This window comes from Athene noctua, chromosome 13 (genome assembly GCF_965140245.1).
Source record: "Athene noctua chromosome 13, bAthNoc1.hap1.1, whole genome shotgun sequence".
In the NCBI taxonomy this organism is placed as follows: domain Eukaryota; kingdom Metazoa; phylum Chordata; class Aves; order Strigiformes; family Strigidae; genus Athene; species Athene noctua.
In genome coordinates this window covers 19,128,520-19,153,367 of record NC_134049.1, presented here as the reverse complement: position 1 = coordinate 19,153,367, position 24,848 = coordinate 19,128,520, and the positions used below count along the sequence as shown (strand labels likewise).

Sequence of the window (24,848 nt, the reverse complement as noted above, 5' to 3'; positions counted from 1 at the left end):
AAAACATCTTGGAATAAGTCATTTTAACAAAAAAACTATTTACTGTATTCTCACTTGAACAAGTTCTTCCAGCACTGATACAGCAATTCAGAAAGCAGTCATTCAATAGCCTTTTGACCATTTCTATCTTTTGTCCATGTGTTCCCAGAACTAAAACTGTACACATCAGCACGCTCCTGTACTTACAACCCCACAAAGCCTTTTTTGAGAGTTTTAGTCCGCTGAACAGAAGCAAAGTAGATTAAAAAGCTTTCCATCTTGGAGGAGATGATTTTGAATGTTCAATACATGCAGTAAATGGAAATCCCCTTGATCCAGTGATTGAGGCTGGGGACTTAAAACCAGCTCACCATAGGTGATAATGTGGTTTACAAAGACTACAGTAACTGCACAACAGAAAAAGGTGACTAATTGAAACCATCCCCTATGCACCACCACCCCCTATGCACCACCACCCCCAAAAAATCCAAACTGAACAAAAACTCAGAATGAAGGGAGTAACACTCAAGAACTCTTGCAGCACAAGACCTAATTCTGATCTGCTTGCCCTATATGACTGTAATGGCTTCAGCAGAAGTTATACACTGACATCTCTGGAATAAGTCCATACGCATTTCATGCATCATGGTATCTGTATTGCTTTAAAATAAGCTATTCAACTATCACCACCATTAAAAGAACATCAATGGTAAAACATACTAAAATGAATGTGACTGTTTTCTTCAATTTCATAGAAAGAAAGAACATATTGTGGTGAGCTAATCAACTGAAACATGTTTTTGGTTTTGGCTTTAGTTTTTTTTCTGTAAGAACTAATGTTGTATAATATGGATTTGGACACAGAGGTGCATCTTTCTATAACAATATTTTAGAATGTTTTCACTTATGAAAGAAAAAGTAAGCAGAACAGTTTAGCACACCCACCCTGCCTATTTCCATGTTGGTTTTTTTTGTTTCTTGCTTTTTTTTGGGGGGGTTGTTTGTGTTGGTTGCTTTTTTTTTTAATAAATAGCTTTTACTTTGCTTACCATCCAATGCAAACATGTTTGGCTCTATTGTCACAAACTGGTATGGCTTTTAACTAAATTAGGAAAGGCTAAGATTTGCTTCTTGAAGATCTGCTTGTCAATCTACTCAAGAGCAACAATGCAAGTAGCCTTTCAAATACATTCAATATTGACAAGTGAGCCACCCTCCCAAAGACATATACGGGCAAGTTTTCTTCAACATCAAGTTTTTCGTGTCTTAATATCTGAACTTCCTGATGAACAAAAACCACTGAATCATGGCATATAGGCAAAAATCAGCTTGCTTGGCCATTTCTGTGTTAGTAAATTCCAAATAAACACATGCCATTAACTCTCAAAAGTTCTTCAAATGAATTGAATTTCTGCAAAGACAATCACATAACATTTAAAACTGACTGAATTATCAGAAAGTTTTGCATTTGTTTTCCTTCCAGTGTATACATGAAAAGGGATTAAAGCATTCCTTACTATTCATATTCTTCACCGACAGTGATTCCACTAGAGACTATGGTTCCTTTCTGGTACTGCTAGGGTATTGTTCCACCAGTTAAACAAGATCTCGTGTGAAGAGGTCAGTGAATTTCCTGAGTACAAGTTTATTCTCCTACTCTTCACTTACATATACAGCACCCAGCAGCACTGACATATTACCAAGAGAAAGGAGGGAAATCATTGTGGACTTTCAGAGATTCATTCCTGAGTCAGACCAGCATGAATGAACTGAAAATATTTCCTGGGGGAAATTTCCTTTAAGAAACCAATAATATTGCCAAACTCGCCTATTCTGTCTGATTAGCAAGAAGTTACCAATCCAGTTCAATCAGCTGTATGGTCATAGAGAATTAACTACATGAAGAGGTAATACTATTTATAAAATTTCTAAAATCAGAAGCTAATTAAGATCTTTAGCCATGTTATTTGATAGCACAATTGATAACAGTGACCTGACAGCAGCATCAGTGAAATGAAAACGGAAAAACAAAAACATTGCAAAAGAGGACTTAATGCAGTGTTAACTCTTGAAAGTACAATAGTTACAAGGTTCTTGCTGACAGACTTGATTATCAGAATGCTCTACTAATGTTTAGCTTGAAATGTCTAATAACAAGAAAAAAACAGTGTTGCTAACCATCTAGCCCTCTCTTAAGATTTGCACCTATGATGAAATGCATATCCTGAACAACTATTTAGTGATTTTACTTCATTTAACCTTGTCCTTAGACACATCTGAGATAAACTGACATGCTGCTTTAATTATAGGCTGCTTTGAAAGTTCACTAAAGACATTTTTCAAACACGGAAAATAGCAGAACAAAATTCCATTAGTGACCTTTTAGTATTACAAGCACCATTTCCAGATGAGCCGTCAAAGCCAGAGACACATTTAGAACAGCAATATGTACAAGGTCAGAATAACTCCAACAGATTAAGAACCTGGAGCAAAATTTATCAACATTTTGCCCAAATTTTACCACTTTGTGACATTCTTTTCTCAAAGCATTACAGTATAAAAATGATACTGTATCTGTGCAGTTATTCCAGTGATGATTTTTCCTTATTCTTTTTGCCACCTCTCTTACATGTATGAAGATGAACAAAGTTAAGTCATCTTCTCAGCTATTTGTTCTCATACCAATGAAAGGCATGGCCCTTCTTCCTAAGGCTTAGAGAACTCATTTATTATATGATCATATTCTCCAGTCTCCCTGGAAACTGTTTAAAAATAGTCAATAGTTGTAATGGTCAGGTTGGTCTCCTGGCTGTTTAACTGCAATGTTTACTTGGAACTTCAATATTCATGCATCACATTTCTTTTTCAGCTTGATTTCTCTCTTCTCAAACACAGCTGTACACATTTCATGCTTTCTCTAAAGAAAATATTATACTAATATATACAGCAGCAGGTAAGTTTCTAATTACTGTAGGAGTTATTAGTATTAGTAGGAGTTATTTGCATTATATGCAAACCAAAGAAAATGAAACAGAACGTTACCTCAAAATTAAACTTCATTTAATAGAAAATAAGCTTGTCTGAAAGTACTGCTTGACCATGTGGAATCCTCCCAGTAACCAGGTCTGTAACAGAAGATACAAACAAGTTACTTATCCCCCCAGTCCATTAATTTCTAGTTTTAAAGTACCTTCTGCCGACACACTGGAAAGGAAGCAAGTCCAGAAATTATAAATTTCCTTTTTTTCTTTGGGAGTCAGAATTTGCATTGCCAAAAGAATAGCTTTAAGTTCAAGAAAATAAACTTCAATCCCAGGCTTCCAAATTATTCACACTTAAAAGCTCATAATAAATGAACTCTGAGATTTTAGAGGTAAATACCTTGAAATTGTCTAGGCACTGAATAAAACACTTGTAGCACATGTCGGAGTGTTAACATAAATTAAACAATCACGCTGACCTCTCAGAGACATCTATTTTGCGTTAACTGTGCTTTTCTATGGTTTACAGTCTCTGTATGGAGTAACTTAGTAGAAAACTGAGCAGCACAAGCTTCTCCAGGCAATTTCCCTTCACAGTGAACCCCCTTCTGAGAGTATGATTGCAGAAAAATAAGAATAGAATTAATAGTTCTGTATTAGTTTTAAAATATGTCAGAAACTCTGTTTCAAAGGTTTCTGTTGTTTTGAGGGGGTGGACTTTGTTGTTTGGGTGGTTTTAGGCTTTGTTTTTTAGACTTTGTTCTCTTTTCCCCCCCCCCCTACAATTCATAGGATCATTTGTTAGTTTTTATTCTAAATAAAAGCTAATATAGCATACAGGTTTTACACTCATGAGGATGGGTAAATCAGTTTGAACACCAAAACAAATTGCAATTTATCAATTTCCTCCCCTTCCTCACCCCCCTGCTATGAAATAAACATCACCTTCTCTTCAAATATCTCAAAGTTTACAAGATTGATTGTCCTTTCCAGACACAGCAATATGTCTGGACAAATAGAAGATGGCCTAGATCGTCCTGCTAACAAAGGCTTGTATATGTGCCGTGTGTGCAGACTGTGGTTATGGAAGGCTTTTATCCTCACTTTTAGATCTTTTGGAGCACTCTCTTAGCGCAACTAAAATATTCAGATGAAGTTCTGATCCACAAGAGCTATCCAAATTTGAAACAAGTTTATGTACCAATTTAAAAAGATTGGGAACTTACAGTTACACATGTATATAGCTACATAACAAGTAATGCATCTTAGCTGAGAAAAGCCTACAGCAACAAAAGTATTCTTGCAAATTTTAACCAACCAAAGCTGGCAAAAACATTTCCAAGGAATAAATTCATCATAGGATGTTTTTCTTGTCTAGGTTCGTTAGAAAAGTGATTTCTTTTCCTTTCAGTGGACTTTTAAGCCACATCAGCTCTATGTCAACACTGCTGGAACTACTGTCAACTACTACTGTTAACTACTAACTGCAGGTTAACCAACTTACTGCAGGCCAGAGTAAATGCAGTGTATATCAGAACAATTATTTCAGCATCCAATAGATCACCTGCACCTTTATTAAAATTGACATTGTAGTAGTTCACTACTTTGAAATTTAGACCCCTAATCCACACTCATTCAACTTTTCAATGCCTACCAAGTCTCTAGTAACGCACAAAGGATGCACAGTTAAGTTTAATGAAAAGCTGTGCCACCAGACTGCACCTCATGATTTTCTGCTAAAATTTAAGGTCAGGATAGAAGCAAGTTCAGTGCACAGAAACATCTGCATATCTGATACATTCCCTTAGGAGGCTATATCAGCGTATAAGGGATTTACCTGTAACACAAGTATTTGTATTACCGTAACATGCCAATGTCCTATTCAGTACTGCCCATGAATTTGCAGGCCACCTTACTTCCTGGAAAGCACTACTTACTTCTCCATACTTGCACATATTCTAAATTTCTAAACTTTGTTTCAAATGTGATTGTAAAGTATTTCAGTCACTTGCAACATTACTACCTTTCTTCATTTTCAGTCCTTTGTTGACAAAGCTATCAGAAGCCCTTCCAAAACCCCAAGTTCTCAGAGCACCAAGTCCCAGCTGAAAGCATCTTCACCTCTACTCAGAGCCTTCACCAATTAAGGCTGACACTCAGGCAACTTGTAAAATCAGTGTCTGTAGAATGTACCACATCTAGTGGACAACAAAACCTGATGTAGCAGAGAATGAAGTGACCATACCATTATTGCTTCCTTCTAGAACACCTGACAAAGATCCCCAAATAAATTTTCCAGTTCAATACACAGTGTTCATTTCCTATCATTGTGATTTAAATGATTGGGAAACTGCTTTGAAATCCGCTCTTTTCGGGTGCAGGTCTATAACAGAACTGTTGCTTTAAAAAAAAAAAATAAATCAGCTCTTGTTTTCAATATATAAACCAAATATGGTGAACTAAAAATTTATTTTCTTGTAGTTTATCAGGAGGATCTATCCACTCACATGTTAATTGGAATCATGACTGGGAAGAAGGGAGGTGAAGGAACTGCTCTCTTTACATTTTACATCAAGGAACAAAACAATGCATTTGCATGTATTACCAGAGCAAGCTAATGAGTCAAATACCATATTTCAAAATTACAACTTCATTTAAAATAGTAGATTTTCAGTTACCTGAATGTTTAACAGTAGAAAAATTAATGTATCGGTGGAATCTGAGAAAAAAAACAACACTTATGTTACATTTTAAGACTAGCTTGAACAAATGTGAATGTGGAAAAAAACATTAATTTTTCAAGTGGAGTAATTACTGCTGAAGTAGCCATGTATTTTTTTTTACCTACCAAATGGAGCTAAAGGGAACCTAAAAACTATTAATCACTGTTTGTTTATTCCATTGTCCTCACTTCCTGGAATGTAGTCAGAGATGGAACTCGACTGCCCAAAAGCCCAGTCAGCAAACCAGCTGTCCTGAACCCTGGATTTGTACACAGCATGAGCCTACTTACTAACATTCCTAATTTATTGTAGGGTGGGAGTAATAAGTGCATAAAGCACCTAATTCTGGAAGTGTACAAAAAATTCAACAGGGCTTTCTTTGGAGTATTTTTTAGCATAAGCCCATACCCCCTCTCCCCCTTTCTTTTTCTCCTTAGCTGCAGATATATTTCCATGAAGTGGTTCAAGTGCTATTAATGTTATTTACAGAACAAGAAGACTGAATCAAGAAAAGTGCTGAAGTAGAATGTGCTTTCTCAATTCCACTGCAGAATCCTACACTGTGAATTAGAAGAAAACTACAGTTTTGCCCTTCATAGATTTTTCTTAGTTATTCTGCATTCTCAAAATTCTTGATGATAACATAGTTTAATTCAGTAGCATTTGGATTACAGGCTTACTGAGACTACAAGGGTAAATTCCAGTATCCTCTCAGACTACATTTTTTGAATGTGGAAAACATATCTGCCCACGTATTTCTATTGGGTTTACGTGCATATTCCCACACTGTATTTTGGGGAGGTGTTTTTGTTTGGGGTTTTTGGAGTTCTTTTGTTCGGTTGTAGGTTTTTGTTTTTGATTTTCTTACTGTTGTTAGCTGAGCATTGCTGTAAAAATCCAAAGCAAATCAAAAGACACGGTCCATTACACAACACATTAATTCCTATGTTTTCATCCTGTTGGCATTCATCACCAAATAACTGTATCACCCCTGCTAAATGAATCTGCTAACAACTTAATATTTTGAGCTATAAACAGAGAAATAGTTCCTTTGCACCATCCCCCCCCAAGAGATTGGGAAGTTTTGTTCTATGATGTATGTTCCATGCTTCAAAGCTTTATGTTCCTTGCACACAACAAATGCATTGAATAGACATTTCAAGCTGGTACTAATTTAGATGTCTGTATGGTGTGACTTCTTTCAATTCTTAATTCCTCCACTTATCTTTTATTATTTTCTTAAAGACTACAAGAGAATAAAATTACTAAAAGGATATGAAATATGCAATAGTATGAGGCATGGATAAACATCATCTTCAGAGGCTGAATCCCTGCTACCAGTCCCATCCCTATAAAACAGGGCTGAATTCCACCGAACAGATTTAAGGAGAGAATGGAAAAATATGGTCTATGCAGCCACTCACAGTACACTGCAAAGAACATCTTGAACAGGACCTGATATAATCTCCAAATTACATCCAAAAGCAGACTCCCACCTTCCTTCAAAACTCTTCTCAGTAACTTAGTACTTTAATTCCTTTGCATCCTGAATTTCAGCTCCATATACTAAAAATACCCACAGGAATAAAGCTCCTATCCTTCTGAGTGTTTCCTCCGTTCTCTTCTTCTGACATCTCTCTAATTGCTAATCAGCACAACAAGCAAGATGCACTCTGTAAAACAACATTCTGAGAACATGCTCCAACTGCTACATCCACTGACGTGGGAGGGTGTGCAACATGCTTAGGTAGGACACACCACACTCAATGAGCATTTAATAATACTGCAGAGTTTGCAATGGAATTGCTTTCAGTCAACTCTGCACAACACGTAGCTGGAAGATGAAGCAGGAAGCATCTTTACTGGGCAAAGACATCCTATTGACCAGTACAGATCAGTCCTATATTCTAATATTAGAACTCATATAGTACAGAAAAGATGGCTTCAGAGTGTGCTAGTACAAACACAATTAAAGTAGGACATGAATATATCAAAGGAATAATTGGAAAAACCTAATTGTTATAATACAAAGTTCCTTTTTGATGTAATGCTTGATACAATTTCTACCTTTACAGACAAGGATCTTCACCACTTTATATAAAAATGACACACGTGCACACTAAAGAAGAATCATTCAAAAGTGTGCCTTGCAATGAAGGCTGCAACCAGGCTTCCCATTCTTATTTGTGTAAAAATGTTGAGTTACCTTCTGCTGGCAAACATAGGATTCATGCAACAACATCAAGCCTACTGATAGAAAGATTATAAAATACTAAAAACTTTAGTCTGATTTTAGCTGACTATTTAGACATGCCAAGTAACAGGCATTTCAGGTTCTAAGTCTAAGGCGGTACTCAGCACAAAGCACTGGGAGGCATCTTAACCAAGTGAAGAAACGGTGGGATAAGGCACCACCAAAAATATACCTGAAAGCTACCGTAACTTTAAGGTTTTCTGAACATTTACTGGAAACAGTCACAAGCCTGAGTAAAACTGAGCTACATGCAAATTTACTTAACAAATTGACATTGAAAAACAATAGTAATATTTTTGTGTGGTAGATCAATATAGGATTTTTCACAATCAAAGCCACCTTTGGCATTTACCACATTAAATATTCTTGTAACCAACAACCATGTTTTTGCAGGTGATTTCTGAGAACACATGTGCTACCTCCTCCAAAAGCATGGCACAACACAAACAAAACCACACGGATTAACAACATAGTTTATGTACCTCAGGTAAACCCGCAGGCTAACTGCCGTAATGCCCAGGCTTTCCTTTCTCGAGGACAGACTGGCTCAGCTAGGGTCAGTAACACAGCAGGCATTGCCGGGAATGAGGGATACCCAGCAGGGTGTTCCAACATCAAGCACGTGGGTGTACCCATTCCATGCCAGGACAAGTGCATAAAGAGCCCATCATAGAAATACAGCTAAAGACAGACAGTCATGCCCTTCCATGTACTGTGAACAATGAGTCTTACAAAGAGCTAACGGAAATCTTAGCCTGACACTACTTGAAGAAGCTCTCAGTTTTTCAAAGTGGTTTATATCAGCTTTTAATCTTGCTAACAGTTCATTACCAAAAGCCTTTATGGTAAAGCTTTAAATACTTTATATAAACGGTACTCCAAGATACTGTAACTACACTAACCATGAACAATCATACCACAACTACACTTCTCTTGGTTAATGAGGAAAAGTTACTAAATTATAAGACTAAAGCCTCCTTTATGCCTGCAGCTGGGTTTCAACTATCGATTTTTCAAGTTTTAGGCATTGTACTACCTTGAAAGCAGCAAGCTTTTCCAACTGCAGAAGTTAAACTGAAGAACACTGCACATAAACACAGAAATTCTGCATTTAATTTCATCACATGTGATTACCAATAAAAATCTGAAATGCTGGGGTTTCAGCCCCAAATGAAGGTTGACATATGGGGGATTCCCACAGTCCTTCACAAAGGGGGGTGAGTCTGCCTTTAGGCTTCTCTCCAGGGTGCGGTGGCCTGGCAGACAGAGCCATTGGGTAAAGGAGCCCCAGGGGTCCCGCAGTAAGGAAACAAAGGTCAGGTGTCCCACTGAGGGATAACAGCTGGGACCCCTTGCAGGCAGGGGCAGTGTCTGTCTGTGAGGTGGATGCCCTGTGCAGAGTTCCCTGTTGGGGAAGGACCTCCCGCCTCCCTGGGACTGGGCTCCAGTCAGGTCTGGCCTTTGTAAACACGGGCTGTGTAGAGATTCAGTGTGTGGCTTCCTTGGTCTTATGTGTTTGGCTTGTTGACTTGGTTGTCTCCTGTCCTTTCTATATAGGAAACTGCATTTCACTATTTATTCCACCCATTGTTGGTTGTGTGGTGTCGTTGTTGGGGTCAGTGGGATTGATGTTAATTATGTATAATCTGACTTGTTTGTACCCCCAGCGCTCACCCATGTACTGACCCTTCCTGTATCAAATACAATTTGGTTATTGGTTCATCTTTATGCTAGGCCTAATAATTGGCAAAACAGCATCCTATACCCCAAAATGGCTGCTGCAGGTAAATCAGTTTTTAGTAGTATGAACTGAAACACAACATTTACCTTTGAATACAAAATTCAATTTTAATTAACTTGCTTTATTTTCCCCATCAAAATATTACAGGATATGTTCATTACAGTGGGAAATCCACTACAGAAAGCAGAGCAAAATGATATGCAACGTCATTTCTTGCCCTTCCTCCCCACCAGACACATATGATCTATCATGTACACTTTTGGTTTAGAAACTACCATTTATCAGATAATAATACAGACTGCCCCACTGTCCCTAGATAACAGGGAGACAACAGGCCACTCGGGTGGTTTGGACCAGAGACAACCTAACGCTTCTGGGTCTTTTGCTTGCTGTACTTGACTTCAACCAGATTAACTGCTCAAAATAACGAAACAAATCTGTTCTCTATTGATTATAATCAGCAACATATACCACGTAGTCCACTGCTGTGTCAGATACTTCATAAATGATCAGAATTCACCTACTGGAACAAGGTATTCAGTGTCTAGGCAAGTTTGACTATCCCCCAGGTGTAACTACACTCTGAAATGCCGTTCTTCCCTTACGCTTGGAATGAAACATTATTCCTTAAAAACTCAGAAGTTTATTGAAATGGTGCTTCAGTGTGAGCTGATGCATTGAGGCTACACTTTCTTCTTTTGTACCTTACAAATGGAAGTAGGTCAGTCCTGCACAGGTCTGCCAAAATTCAGCTTTCAACCCCTAAGGATCTATCATTGTTTCACTCTATCAGATCTTAACTACTACTCTGCAGCTTCTATTTGTCAATCTTTAGAGCATCCTGCACATACAGGATGATACTGAGGAAGTCTGAAAAGGCAAAACAGGTAAATTCCACAACACGAGACGAAAGTACACATTAGTTTCTTCTCAAAGCTGCATCATTTAAAGTCAAATATACTCTGATATATTTTCCAAATTTTGTAAATCTCAGATCTTTTACATAACAAAGCTGAGCCAACTTTCTGTGATTTTAATAAAAGAAATGTCTTCTCATGTCTTCATGAATTTGAAGTTTTGTCAGGCAAATAGTACTTTCTTCCTGTCCAGGGCTCTTCAAGAGCAGTAGTTTTCCATAAAGGAGCAGTTATTACTCAAACTTTATTCTGAACTCCAGCTTCCTCTCTAGGTAAGTAAGAAAAAAAGGTTCTAATTTTGTTGTCTAGTAGAAAGACAAAATCTTATTTAATGTGAATTTTTATCACTTTTAAGGTAGGCAAAGAAAGCTACCAAAATTCAACGGTAACTTATTTTAATTATCATTATTATTACTACTACTACAGAAAAAGCTACACAAATATTGACATTCAGTCATGCTTGGTAAGTTCTTTGAAACATGTTTGCCCAGAACAGTATGTCATCCTGGCATCAAATTGCAATGCCCTTTCTTTGATGCCAGAAAGTTAGTTTGACTGACTCACAGGAGTGATTTGAAGTACAAGGCAGTCACACTTTACTGCCCTCCTAAGAAACCACGCACTAGAATGCTGCACCATGTGTCAAACCCACCTATTCTTTTCTCATGATGTGAGTAACACTCATTCTCCAAGTACTACTACAGAAGTATCCAGAGAATGACAAGTGTCAACCACTCTTAAGTATGCCAGGCTTGCAACATCTGCAGGGAGGTAACTACAGCCATCATCAGTCATTCTTCATTTATTAAAAATCTCTATCTCTAGATTTGATCATAAAATACAACCTTTTAAAAACAGTTAAATACATAATTTTCAATCATGTAATACAATACATAGTAATTGAAAATGACAGGTAGTAATGACATGAAATAACAGGTCTTTAAAATTGAGTACATGGCACTTTCCTCATCAGGGTGCCATTTGCATTAACCATGATTTCTGACCTTTTATGATTTGGAATCTGTGCTAATGTTATTCTTTATTTCCAACCAGACAATCTGTAAGCAGTTTAATAATTGTAAACAAGATGTTAAGCCGAATTTTCATGAGAACAGAAAGTGTAGCTTGCCTTAGAACAGTTGCATTCTCTGCTGGATACTAACACCTGAGCAGTGAACACAACTCCATAATATCATAAAGAAATTCCTCAGCATAGGGTCTATTTTCTTCCCATGCTGTGATGGTATGCACTCAGAATATCCAAATATGTGCTTGCACTCAGGTCAAAATGAACCAGATTTCTCAGCCATTTATGCTGACATGCATTACAGCATCAATGATTCAGCCATCCATTGCAAAGATTCACTGGTTCAGTGGAAGCTATTGAACCTCAGCAGTTCTATAGCAATATAAATAAGCAACAGTATATTCACATCATCTTTATGAAAAAGTGTGAATTCAGCTGTCATAAGTAATTACTACTACAAAACAAAAAAAAGGGAACTTCCTTTTCTTTACTGATAAGTCATGAATCAGTCAGGCCTCAAACACTTCTCCTAAATAAACATCTTTTACAGTAGGTTCACATTTCCCTTCAAGCTACTCATATAAAAGAGGGGCATCAAGCCATGATACAACACTGGTCCTGCTCCCAATCCTCAGTCAAGCTTTCATCTTCAGAAAAACATATTTAACCTGCATTTTCACAAAAAAACCCTCTAATTAGGCTAGGCTTACAGTTGGATCAAAAGAGAATTTATAGCAGAAGGAAATTTAGAAAAATTCCAAAGTCTCAGGTGTCACCCTCTCCTATTAGGCAATTAAAATGACTGCCTATTAAAATAGCTACCATTGCTATCTTTCTTCTCAAAAAGCTAAAGAAAATACATTAACAAGAACATTTTAAATAGCTTGACTATGTGCATGGTAGATTTTAACCCCATATAAAACAAAACTATCACCAAATCCAGGTCTTACATTGAAATCCCTGCAAGGAAGGGTAACAAAGGTGGCTGGTTCCAAGTACTGACAGTTAAGCTAACTGAAACAAAAAAATTTATTGCATTGCCAACATTAATTTAAATACATCACTTTCAAGAGAGACTACAAGGTTATAATCAAGTTATGAGGTTGTCTGTAATGTACACACTTTCATCTTGAATGACGACAAGAAATTCATATAGAGTTTTGGCTAAATACCTGCAAATAAAGTCATTAGCAATATGAATATTAGTTTTAGGAGTTGAGAATTCATGTCCAGGGTTAGTGCATGACCTGAATAAGCAATAAAATAATAAAAAATAATCTTTCAATGGACAGGTAAAAGAAAAAAAGAAAAAAATCAAAACCACCGCAAAGTTTTTGTTGTTGGTACAATTTCTCCAGAGTATGTTACCAAGTCAGGACACCTGCCATTCTAATGGTGTAATTCTCAAGCTGTTTATATTTAGCATAAAATTAGCCTGCTAAATCTGTTCACAACAGAAATACAGTCCACTTACACTGCAGCAGACAAAGCATACAATTTACCTCTTTGGCATGACTAACAGGACGTGTGCCAACTTTCCAAACATATTCCTCGAAAGCTGGCTTGCTCTATATTTGCATCCAAAGGGTTAGTATAGTAATGGTTCAGAGAATCCAGATACAAAGTGCTGGAAATCCAGCTTCAATAGAAATAAAACTTGGATTTTTCATTTTTATACTATCCTTACTGTTTTACTAGGCTGAAGAGATTCTTTCTAAAGAGCAGTGGTTTGTAAGATTTCCTTATCTTCAGACCAAGTTATTAAATACTTAACTTAGGCAACACATTAACTATCTTGAAAGTAAGAAATGTAGCAAATCACAAATATACCAAATATCCAAAGTTCACGTTAGCATAAAAATTTATAATGTTTGGAAAGAAATTATTTTGAACTCAAACCAGAACGATCCAAACTCACCAAGACCTCACGGGTTGACGCAATCCCATGCACAAATACAGGCTGGGAGCAGCTCTGCAGAGAAGGACTTTTGGGGGGGTTAGTGGATGGAAAACTGACTGCGAGCCAGCAGTGTGCGCTTGCAGCTCAGAAAGCCAGCTGTATCCTGGGCTGCATCAAGAGAAGTGTAGCCAGCAGGTACAGGGAGGGGATTCTCCCCCTCTTCTCTGCTCTCATCAGATCTCGCCTGCAGTGCTGTGTTCAGCCCTGGGGACCCCAAATAAGGACACGGACCTGCCTGAGTGGGTCCAGAGGAGGCCACGAAGATGATCAAGGGGCTGGAGCACCTCCCTTATGGGGACAGGCTTAGAGAGTTGTAGTTCTTCAGCCTGGAAAAGAGAAAGCTCTTGGGGAGACCTTCCAGCAGCCTCCCAGTAGCTAAAGGGGGCTACAGGAAAGGTGGGGAGGGACCCTTTATCAGGGGGTATAGGGATAGGACAAGAGGTAATGGTTTTAAACTGAAAGAGGGTAGATTAAGATTAGACAGACAGGAGAAATTCTTCACTGTGAGGGTGATGAGACACTATCACGAGTTGCCCAGAGAAGCTGTGGCTGCCCCCTCTGTGGCAGTGTTCAAGGCCAGGTTGGACGGGGCTTTGAGCAACCTGGGCTAGTGGAAGGCGTCCCTGCCCACAGCAGGGGGTGTAAACTAGATGATCTTTAAGGTCCCTTCCAACCCAAACCATTCTGTGATTCTATGAAAACAAAATAAATTCCACCCAATCTTTTTACTAGTATGCTGACAACCCTTTGGCATATCATCTTGTACAGGTCTGTGTGCATTACAGAGAATCTCCAATCAGAACAGGTTCTAGACCTCCTCAGAATGAAAGCTGGTTATCAAAGAAAATGCAGCTACAATGAGATGTAGAAATAAACGATTCTGAGCTAAATCCATACACACATACATGTATGTGCATGTTATTATTCCTTTAGACATGCAAACACACATGTCTTTCACGGAGCTTACAACGGCTTTAGCTAGGAGGTCTTTACACTCCATCACATAGGGACAGCACACCCAGCATTTTCAACACAGTTAAGGCTAGAAGTTTTCAACAGGAGGAAGTCTATCATAACTGAGGTAAACCCCAGCTTGAAAACCTAATCAGCAGGTAGGAAAAGGAACAACTCTGGAACACCTTCCTTAAGGCCCAAAGAGAATACGGAGAACATCCTCCTGGGGGAGGTAAGTCTTTACAGTACTCACCAGAACATGTAAGTACTCTTTCTCCTATTTCAAAACAAAACCTTTAAGTTGTTTTGGGCAATGGTTGTAACTTTTTATCTTGAAAAGCTTATATTATAAAGCAGGGAATTTAAAGTCTCACTGTATTTTGCATTATATGCACTAAGGATCTCTATTCATATGATCTAGATATTTCCAGAACAGAAGTCAGTCACAACTTCAGTTCCTTCTTACTAGAATATTGTATTCACATAAATATTTTGTGCCTAGGAAATTCAACAGTTAAAATTTAACGAACATAATTCTAGCTAGCATTCCACTGCTAAAACTACCTGTATTTCTGAAGAGTCATCAGTACACAGACCTACACTGCCAAATTCAGAGTGCTGAAAGAGAAGAATATGGAGTCAAACATATCACTGGATTTTGTAGTGCTGGAGAAAATTTATGTCAAGATATACCAACCTGCTAACAAACTCCACAGAGATGCCCAAATTCAAGTACTGACTACAAAATCGATTCATTCCTCTAATTCCATTCTTGCACTCCAGAAAGCTATTCATAAAATCTCAATTCCTTTAGAGAAAATAAAAATTGACATACCACATCTGATCTTTAGACTTCACAGCTTCAGACACAACTTTCTCCTCAAAAAAAATTTGGTATTTATCCCAGTGAAAGGCCATTAAGTTATCAGGATATCTTGAAAGTATTATTACAGTTTGGCAAACTACACACATGAAAACTGTCTTCTGACAAACAACAGAAGCAGAAGGCTCTTCAAGGCAATCAGATAACAAAGTGAAGTTCTGGAAAGCAAGTTACAACTTTCTCTGTATGTTTATCACTATACCTCTCTAACTTACAGTATGACATCTTAACACCAGTTGGTTGTCATTGTTGTGATTACTTAAAGGCCTTGGAATTGAAATTACCCCCCTCGTAAAAACAATATGATTTTTGAAATCCAGTGGTAAATACAGTTCTCTCTCAATTTCTCCCTATAAAAATGACCTCTGCAGATAAAGGTGTATATACTTCTGGAAATCAAACTACCCCAAATAATTAGGGGGCACACTATGATATCATTTAATGTTTGAGGTTCACATCACTTGAGAATTGCAAGACCTAAAATTTCAGGCAGTCTTCACACTTCTGCTATGCAAACTATGCAGGTGATCCCTAGCTCAGTATTATGTATCTTTTCCCTCTATACATTTGCCTAACCACATACAGAAAGGAAGCTCAAACTTGCATCCCCAGGAAATATTTTTCTTAAATTTATTCTAGTAAAATTAAAAAAGAAACATTATGTACTTAAAAATTGATTTGTTTTAGTCTGCTACCACCTCAGTAATCAGTAATGAAAAAAGTAAACCTCAGACTGTTTTCTTTAAATGGCAAATGCTAATTCAACTAGTTGTGTATGCTTTAAATAGCTGTCAGGAGTCCAAAACGCGATCATAAGCAGTCACCTAAGGCCCATGGACACCTTCTGTCAATGAAGGTTGTCACTCCAGTCAAGTTCTCAAGATTGTAGAAGTTGAGATCAAAAGAGCTGGCATTAAAAATTACCCAGTGAATGTGGTCGACTAGAATGAAAGTGAAGCACTTCCTGACCCACAGACAATATTCTCCTAGCTCAAAGTGAGCCCACTGTCATCAGCAACTGTTCTGGGTATCTCCAGAGGAAGACGTGCTCCTCAGGGCAGATTACCAGTAATAAAGGTTTGTGAGACCTCCCAAGAAAGTACTTCTTAATTTTCTTGTATGCTTGAAGCTCATCCTCCCAGCACAATGACCTGGTATCAAGCTTCCTGTACAGTATTTCAACTTCAGCAATATATGGTTTTTAAGTTACTTTCAATGCACTTCCCTCTCCAACTAACAGCCATTGATGCAAGTGAGTGAAGCCACATCAAACAGATTAAGGAGCTCAGTGGCTACCTCCTGCATTAAGGACTTGTTTTCTTGTAGGAGGTATAAATCTTTGGTACAACTGGGGGCAATGGGAGGAATCTGAAAGGCAGCTTTAATTGCTACTACTTTTAAGAGTTCCTCAGTGATTCAGAATTTAATAGTCCTACAGAGTGAACAGATAACTGTTGTACCCTATACCAGACATGCATAAAGCAGTTCTCTTTCTGTCTGATTTGTCTTAGAGGACATTAACATTTCAGAAAAAACAGCACATCTTTTAACTATGCAGTTGCCAAATAAATTATTTCTGATTAAAATATGCTTTGAATTTCATAAGTTCTTCCCACATATATCCTTCAGTCCCAAAATTTTCCTGTCATTTTAACTACTTCGTTTCATGTCCCCCAAAGAACAAAAATGAACTCTGCCATGTTCACAGACAGGTTGAACAGCACTCCTTGTGTCCTAGGGGGGATCACTGCCTGCAATGGCTATTTAAATGGGGGAAGAAGGAGAGACTGCTGAAAACCACATACATAAGAAATACATGCTGTTTATACTGTTTACTGAAATCAAACATACGAGAAGCTCAACCTCCTCCCCACTCCTTCCTCCAAGTAAAAGGAAAAGAGACATCTTCTCCTGACAGAACTAAGCTTTCCAAGCACATGTTTCTGGACCGAGGCAGTGTCTGAGCTATGTAGAACATGAAATAACCTTTTCTGAGATGCTTTCACTACTTCTAGCTCTGTGGTCTTAGACCAAATTTTTTGTATATATATATAATTTATATTTATTCGAGAGCGTAAAGAGCAAGTAAAACTCCCTCACACTTCTACACCACAATGGTCTTGAACCAAGTCAGCCCTCCAACTATGTACATGGGATGTCTAACCCCAAGTACTATCCTTTTCAATCACTCCCCATACTGGAGCCGCTTCAATTTCACATCTCTCTACCTCACTGTGGTTCGCCTTTGAAATTAGTTCCCATAAGTTTCCTCCACATACCAGCCTAGACTTCCATAATCTTTCTGTCAAGAAATGTAAGTCAGGTCATACCCGAAACATTTTGCTGGAGACAAAACATTCTTTGCCTTTGCTCTCAAATAAGCTACTTAATGAAGTACACAACAATCTTGGTCACTCAGAGTTGGTTTCAGTTATTTAATGTGATCGTAGACATGAACACTGTTGCTGCAGATACAGACAATGCCCTTTACCTACCACTGAGAAGTGCAGTTAGCATGGTTGCCACTGTACAGATGCAAGGTGGCATGGATTAAAAACAGAAAAAAAACAAAACTGACATGAAGAAACCTCACATTTCATCACAAAGTCAAGCTATTTGTATGGAAGAGTGGACCAATGCCTAACATTTTCAATAAGAGACCCCAGAAAGATGCATGTTCACTGATTTTCCAGTCATTGTCCTGGAATTGAAGCAAAAAACCCCAAGTAAATGAAGCAATTTTCCTATCTGGTCTTTTTGAAACAGGTCACTGTGACACCAGTCTGCCCAGAACTAAGGCTTCAGAAACAAAGAGGTAAAACATTGCATTCTTAGCTCCAGTAAACATAGAGCATTTCACTATTTTCAGAATATCATAAAATTGATATCCGAAGTTAATTCCAAAGGGTTTTTCCATACACTGTCTGCCCAAGGGACTGATTCCACTGCATTCAGAAAGCACATCTGAAGTGTTTATTGCTTCCAGATTCTGAAAGGAGAAATTATTGTTATAACTCAGCTGAGTTGTCTTAACAGCTCTGCTAAAGCCTCTCTGGTTTTCATCCCAGAGTCTCACTTCAGAATAAACATATTTCCTGTGTATTCATTCTCCAAGTATACAAAGCTCATATTCAAGTTTTAGGCTGAAAAATCCATTTAACAAGGAAGATGAACACAAACCAAAACTTACATTGCAGGCTACTTGAAACACGTGCAAAGTCTTTGGGAATTTGAGCTGCTGCATATAATACTCCCTAACCTTTCTGGCATTCTCTGCCAAAAATCTGAAGCACTACATTCAGAATTTTCACTAAAAGCAAAATTTTAGAATCATGATCTACATCCAATTCTGCACCTAATGGTTTTATTGAATCAAGCTAGCACATAGGTGACAACTGAGCTCACTGGCCCAGATACATGAATTATGTCATACAAGAGCAACAGCTAACATAGGTCTACTCAAGTTAATGATAAATTAAGTTGATGTATGACACTCAGATCTGAAGGTCTAGCAATGTAACAGCCCAGCTACCAGCTTGACCCTAGCAATCAGAGAATGGACATTAGTCATAGGTGCAGAAAGTCTGAAACTTTTGCTCAGGCAGCTTTTGCTCTCAGAAGTCACAGACCTTAAATTTAAAATACAAGAGTCTACTAAGAATACAACTGACTGTTGAATGCAGTAAATAAAATACCTCCTTAGGAACATTAACTTTGGTCATAGACCACAGGAATGTAAGAATAAACATCAAGTAAATGACTAGCACAAAGCTATGCATAAGCCATTTGGATGAACTGAGGAAGTGAGCATGTCCATGAAAACTGCTGATATAGTGCAACTGTATTTTGGTAGGTGGCATTTAGCAGGTCAACAGGCCAAGTGACACAGTCAGAATTCAACTTCCATCTTTATTGCTATGTTTCTAAATCTGCATTTCAGTTATTACATGGATTTTATCATGAAAACCTGTAAGTACTCCTCATTATGCTTTTAAGTGAAAGAATCCACTTCTGTCATAGCACACTTTTGAAGCAAAGCTCCCAACTTGTCTGAAAATTCAGAGTAGCTCAGCTCAGGGATACAGTGTATACAAATCGAGAAACTAGCAATAATTCTGAGCTATTCCTGAGCCCAGTATTAGATAATTATCCACCAGGTAAACCACAATTAACAAGGACACATTTAAATACTATGCAAGCTGTTTTGAGCTACTACCTTGAAAGCAGGCACTTCAAAGGACACAAGTGCTTTTAGAAGTTAACTACCTTTTTATCAACTGAATCCAAGAGGAAGACAACTGCAAAATATCCTTTAACAACAGATTTTATTTTGAGATAATTCAGAACCGTTTTCTGGATTGACTTTCACTCCAGCTGCTCTCGTGAATGATTTACACTCAAGACTCCTACAACTATGTGCTGTTGGCTCCTTGGACAGCACTTAGCTGTACGAACAGATGGACAACAAGCTTTTGGAAGCAATTCTAGCCAAGAACACCCAAGTCAAACCCTCTTTCTGTACTGGTATGGGGAGAGGCACGCGGGAGGAACCACACTTCTGGTTGACATTATTTACCACTTGGCATGTTGCCCTGAACTTGCAACTAGCAAGTATTTAGCAGGGGCAACTTTTTTCTTGGTGAGAAAGTGGCAGAGGACACATCAGTCTGAGAGCATGGAAAATGACAGATCCAGTCTTAGAAGTACTACTCTAGGATTGAACAGAAGACTAAATGCAGTATGACCTTGGTGTAGCTTAAAGAAGCACACACAATAGGCAGAGGAACAAAGTTTTATCAATTGAAAATAATAACTTCCAGGATATACAATTCTTCTGAAACATTTCTGAATTCCTGAGGAGTGGAGGGGTGTCTGTCTGTCTCAGGGAAAAGACCAAGGATACAGTATCTTAAGTCTGAAGAAAACTCAAAAATTGCCTAGAACTTTCCCAGTGCGATTGAGGAAAAGGCTCACCTATTCTGACACTGTGTTCTACCTCCTCATAACCTTGCAGCTGCACAAAAATCTGAGAAGATGGAGAGTAGTTCCTCTGATCGCAATGGATCCAGAAACAATGCCTTAAGAAATCCAAGCAGCTTAAAAGATTTTTCACAGCAACCAGATAGTTGGGGAAGCAAGTAAAAAGCCCTACTGATGGACAGTCTGTGAAGCGACTGTCTTACTGTAATGAAATTATGACACTGAAATTCTAGTCACAGGGAAAGCAGTAAAAAGAGATGGAAGAAAACCAACAAAAGTGAAGGTTTTACTTCTTTCTTCAATGATTTTTCCCTAGCCATGTAAGTATCACGTGTATAATCTTCACAATCCTAACCTGTTTGTGACACAGACAGCAGAGAGGACATTCAATGACAAATGAAAAAATGAAAAAAAGAAAATTGGACAAGTAATACTGACACACTGAAAAACAAGAGTTTAAAGGAAATGCCTCTGTACAAAAGAAGTGTGTATAAGGCTGCTGTACAACTATTATCAAGTAGATTTTAAAAACAAATAGGATGGCATTTACAACAAAATCAACATAAGATATGTAACATTAATAGCTGCATCTGCAGGGAAATGTGTCTGAAGAACTTTCTGCCTTGACAACTGTGGATCAGTTGAACTGACATTTCACTTGCTGCTAGAATCCTTCACACAAATCAGGCTTCAGGGACAAAGGGACACGTAGCCATGCTAACCTGTACAATTCTGAGACAATAAAAGAGATTTTAAGAATCCCAGAGATGGCGGGAAATGATGCCTGCAATACACTGAACTGCAAAGAGGGCCAGTGTAAAAAAACAGGACCCTGACTATTTTAAAATCCAAGCATAATCTAGCTGTCTAAATCAGGTAATTTTCTTACCTCTGGAATACAACACCAGTTCAACTAGAAAGATAATAGTTAGAACTTCAACAAAGAGCAGAGGCCAAACACCAGTGTTTCTTTCATCTCACAGTCTTATAAAATGCATGAAATTCAGTTGTGAACACTCAGGCTTTCTTAAGACATTACCCTCCCCCCATTCCACATGTTTTAGGACTAAACAACTGAATTGCTTAATTACCATGTAACATTTTATGCAATAATTATACAGAAACCAACACTGACCATGTGTCTCTCCATTAACATTCAATTAACACATTCCACTGTGGAATGCTTCAATACAATTTCAACCATTTCTGCAATCAAATGGAATAGATTTTTTTTTTCATCTTGCGTGTCTAGTGGTATTACATGACAAATGTGTCAGCCACCTACAACTGCTTCAACTCTGACACCTTATTACTTAAGCATTTGCATAGCCCCCACAAACTAAACATTACCATTTAGCCTAAATTGATCTGCTTCACATTAAGTTTATTATACCAACACCTATGCACCTAACAGTATCTCAGGAGAGCATAGGAATAAATTAACATGAAATTACACTACCACATGAAAAATAACTGTTCACTTGGTGTAGCTATAAAAATATCAAAGTCCTCCTTATTTGCAAAAATTCATTTCTGAATGTTGGGTTCCGGGCTATGCTGTATGATATATTTAACTGCTGCACTACAGCTCTCATCTCAGATTACACTACTATTTAAGTCTAAAAAAGCAATGCATGTGTTCATGAGAACTGTTAAGAGTAAACACGCAAGTCCTAAATGGAAAGTTTGTGTGGACTAGGTTAAGGCACATATAGAGATACAACATTCAGGTATTGCATGGGAGGACTTGGACATCATTTGTCAGCTAAAAACTCTCAAAGCTCTCAAATTCCTCAATTTAAGACAGGGAGAAATTAATTGCTCTCCCTATTAGTGGAAAAGAACCTTTCCAAGACAGGTTGAGACAGAAACAGGGACACCATACTCTCAACAATTCTCAGATCACAGCCAAGCCCTGTGGTTTCCAAGCCCTTTACCCATGAAAAGGCAACAATCCACACAAAGCACAAAAGGAAGAGGATCAGAACTGAGCATTCCTTTTGTGTGCCCAAGCTAAGAAGTCTTTCACAGCCTAACACAGCTGCTCAATAGTTTGAGATAGGTTCAGCTCCCTCCATTCTCTGGATATGGAGAGGTGTAGCAATGCTCTTTCCAAAGCAAACATTCAGCCTTTGAAAGGACCAAGTGATCAATGTGCAACCTGAAGGCCAAAGGGTAGAAAACAGCAGGCTGAAGGGGAAAGATACTGGAAAGAGCTTGGCAGCAATTCCTCCTCCTGTATAATGCTTTTGAAAAGACTGTCTGTGGCATCCACGTTTGGTGATAAGAGGCTTAAAAACAGTAGCTCAACCATAGGAAGCTGAACAACAAGCAAACCACAATTTGTGGCTGTCAAAACAATTGCTTTATGCAAGTCAATCCACCACAGAGCTACAGCTTTTGCTGCCTTATCACCAGAGACCCTGTTCAGTTCTTTAATATTAAAGATACCAATTTGCTGACCCATACTCAGTTTCTTGGCTGAACCAAGTTCATTCTGATGCAATGGGAAGACATACAAGGCCCCCACTTGTAGCTAAATGAATGTTAGCAGTATTAAGTGAATCCTAGCTATGTTTAGTTCCCAGTAGAAAAACTGATCAAAACCACACGTGACACCCTTAATTACTACCAACCCCAAGTAACCACAGGAAAAGTACTCTGAGCATAAAAACAGCTTACAAGACTTGAAAATGGAAAAGAGGAAAAAATACTTAAAAGTAACAAAAAATTACAGAGTTGTCATAGTAAGGGAACTTGACATTTATGAAGTTGTTCCCTCAGAAGCCTTCCTGTAGCAAAGCAGGCAAAAAGCCAAGTCAGGCCATTCAGGCTACGAAAAAGCTGACAGCACACAGGTGATGAACAAGGTAAGTGTGGTACGTGAGGAAGCAACAGTGGACACTGAAGACAACAGCCAGGACCACAACAGCTGCAGTGGTTTGTAAAGGAAAAGGTTGCAGAGCTATTCTGTAGCATTAACAGAATGAAAGCATCAATCAAAATCTGACACGCCTCAGCATCTCTCGTTCCAGTTAACTCCATGCATCCTAAACAAAACTGTGTTCAAATATGATCCAAGAAAGGATTTCAACAGTTAAAGAATTTTACATTACTCTATACAGGCTATCTCATGCTACATCTTTAACACATTATGCTGTGTACTTTAACACATGCTGTATACTTTGTAAGCAGTTTCCTGAACACTCTAAGGATTTGCTGTCACAACTCAAGGAACTTAGAGAGGACCAACAGAAGTGTTGGAATACCAGTAATGTTCCCTTGTGGACTCTAGTACTGTTTATACCAGCTTTAGTACTTTGGTTTAGAGCAGTATATCGGGTCTTCCACATTTTGGCACTCACAACAGTCACAACATACTACACATCTAAATGCATAAGATGAAGAAATGCGTTACTGAAGGCAACAGAATGTCTATGAAACAGCATTTATAGTTAGCAAGTTCTTTACTGTGTTCTGTACTGAAGAATATTTTCCAGAGAAACTTAGTTTACAGTAGTGATCATCTGCTTCTCCACAACATTCTTTGCTGTTTATTCCTCCCCAGATTTTTTGGTCCCACACTTCAAGAAAGTCATAGTATCGTCTTCCTATAATCTTTTAACCTCTCCCTAGTAAACCAATACTTTTTTCATTCTTCTTGTCACTTAGAGTAGCTCTCCTCAGTTCCCAAGCAAAAGCAGGGGGGATGAATTTTGTTTCAGATATTCTGGCAACAGGGAATGGTAATACTATCACAAAAGAAAGATAAACAGGAAACCAGTGTACATCCCAGCCGTGAAAGCAGTTTCTGCAACTAGCCCCTCTTAAGTCCACACATGCAATTCAAATTCAGTCTGATATTTTATAATCCTATTCACAATGAGAGATATTTAGTCCAAGCCAAATAATTAGCATTAAAAAACTCATCACACAACACCTGCACACATAATTACTTAACAGGAAGCTTTCTATGTTTTGCGTAATTGCCTGTTAAATTGTATACTGGATTTTTGAGATGGTGGCATCTTTAAATGCCTGACTGCAAACTAAAATTAAGATTCACAAGTATACAAAAGCAAACTATTCCTCAACTTACACTGAGCTTCTTTGCAAGGACCTTACAAAATATATACTAGTTTGTTTACCCAGGCAGGGAATGCATTTTTTGATACCCAACAATGTCCATGGCTGCAATGCAGACTCTCTTCTAGGTTTAAAGTTTTCTAAAAGCGTTTCCCAAGATCTTGTAAGGATCTAATCACTGTTTATGAAGTTCCCACCCATCAAAGGAACAGTTGCAGAAGTATGGAAAAAGTCCTAAACTGCAGAGTGCAGAGCTAGTTTCCACAGCTTTTGTACTCTTCAACTGGCCGCCTCACATGCAAAGCAACAAGTGATCGATCTTGCAGAAGGATAAGAAGGAGCCTAGATCTTGGACAGCAATCA

General features: G+C 38.1%; 1 protein-coding gene across 3 annotated transcripts in view; it reads right to left on the bottom strand.

Annotated features, from left to right (window-relative positions):
- Window positions 1-24,848, bottom strand: part of TLN2 (talin 2) — a 206,509-nt gene that overhangs the window by 140,502 nt on the left and 41,159 nt on the right. The window contains exon 2 of one of the 3 annotated variants that reach the window (XM_074917748.1): window positions 3,022-3,104. The exons of the other annotated variants lie outside the window; for them this stretch is intronic. The gene's annotated coding sequence lies outside the window, so the exon portion shown is untranslated. The remainder of the gene's footprint in view (window positions 1-3,021; window positions 3,105-24,848) is intronic. 3 annotated transcript variants of the gene reach the window in all.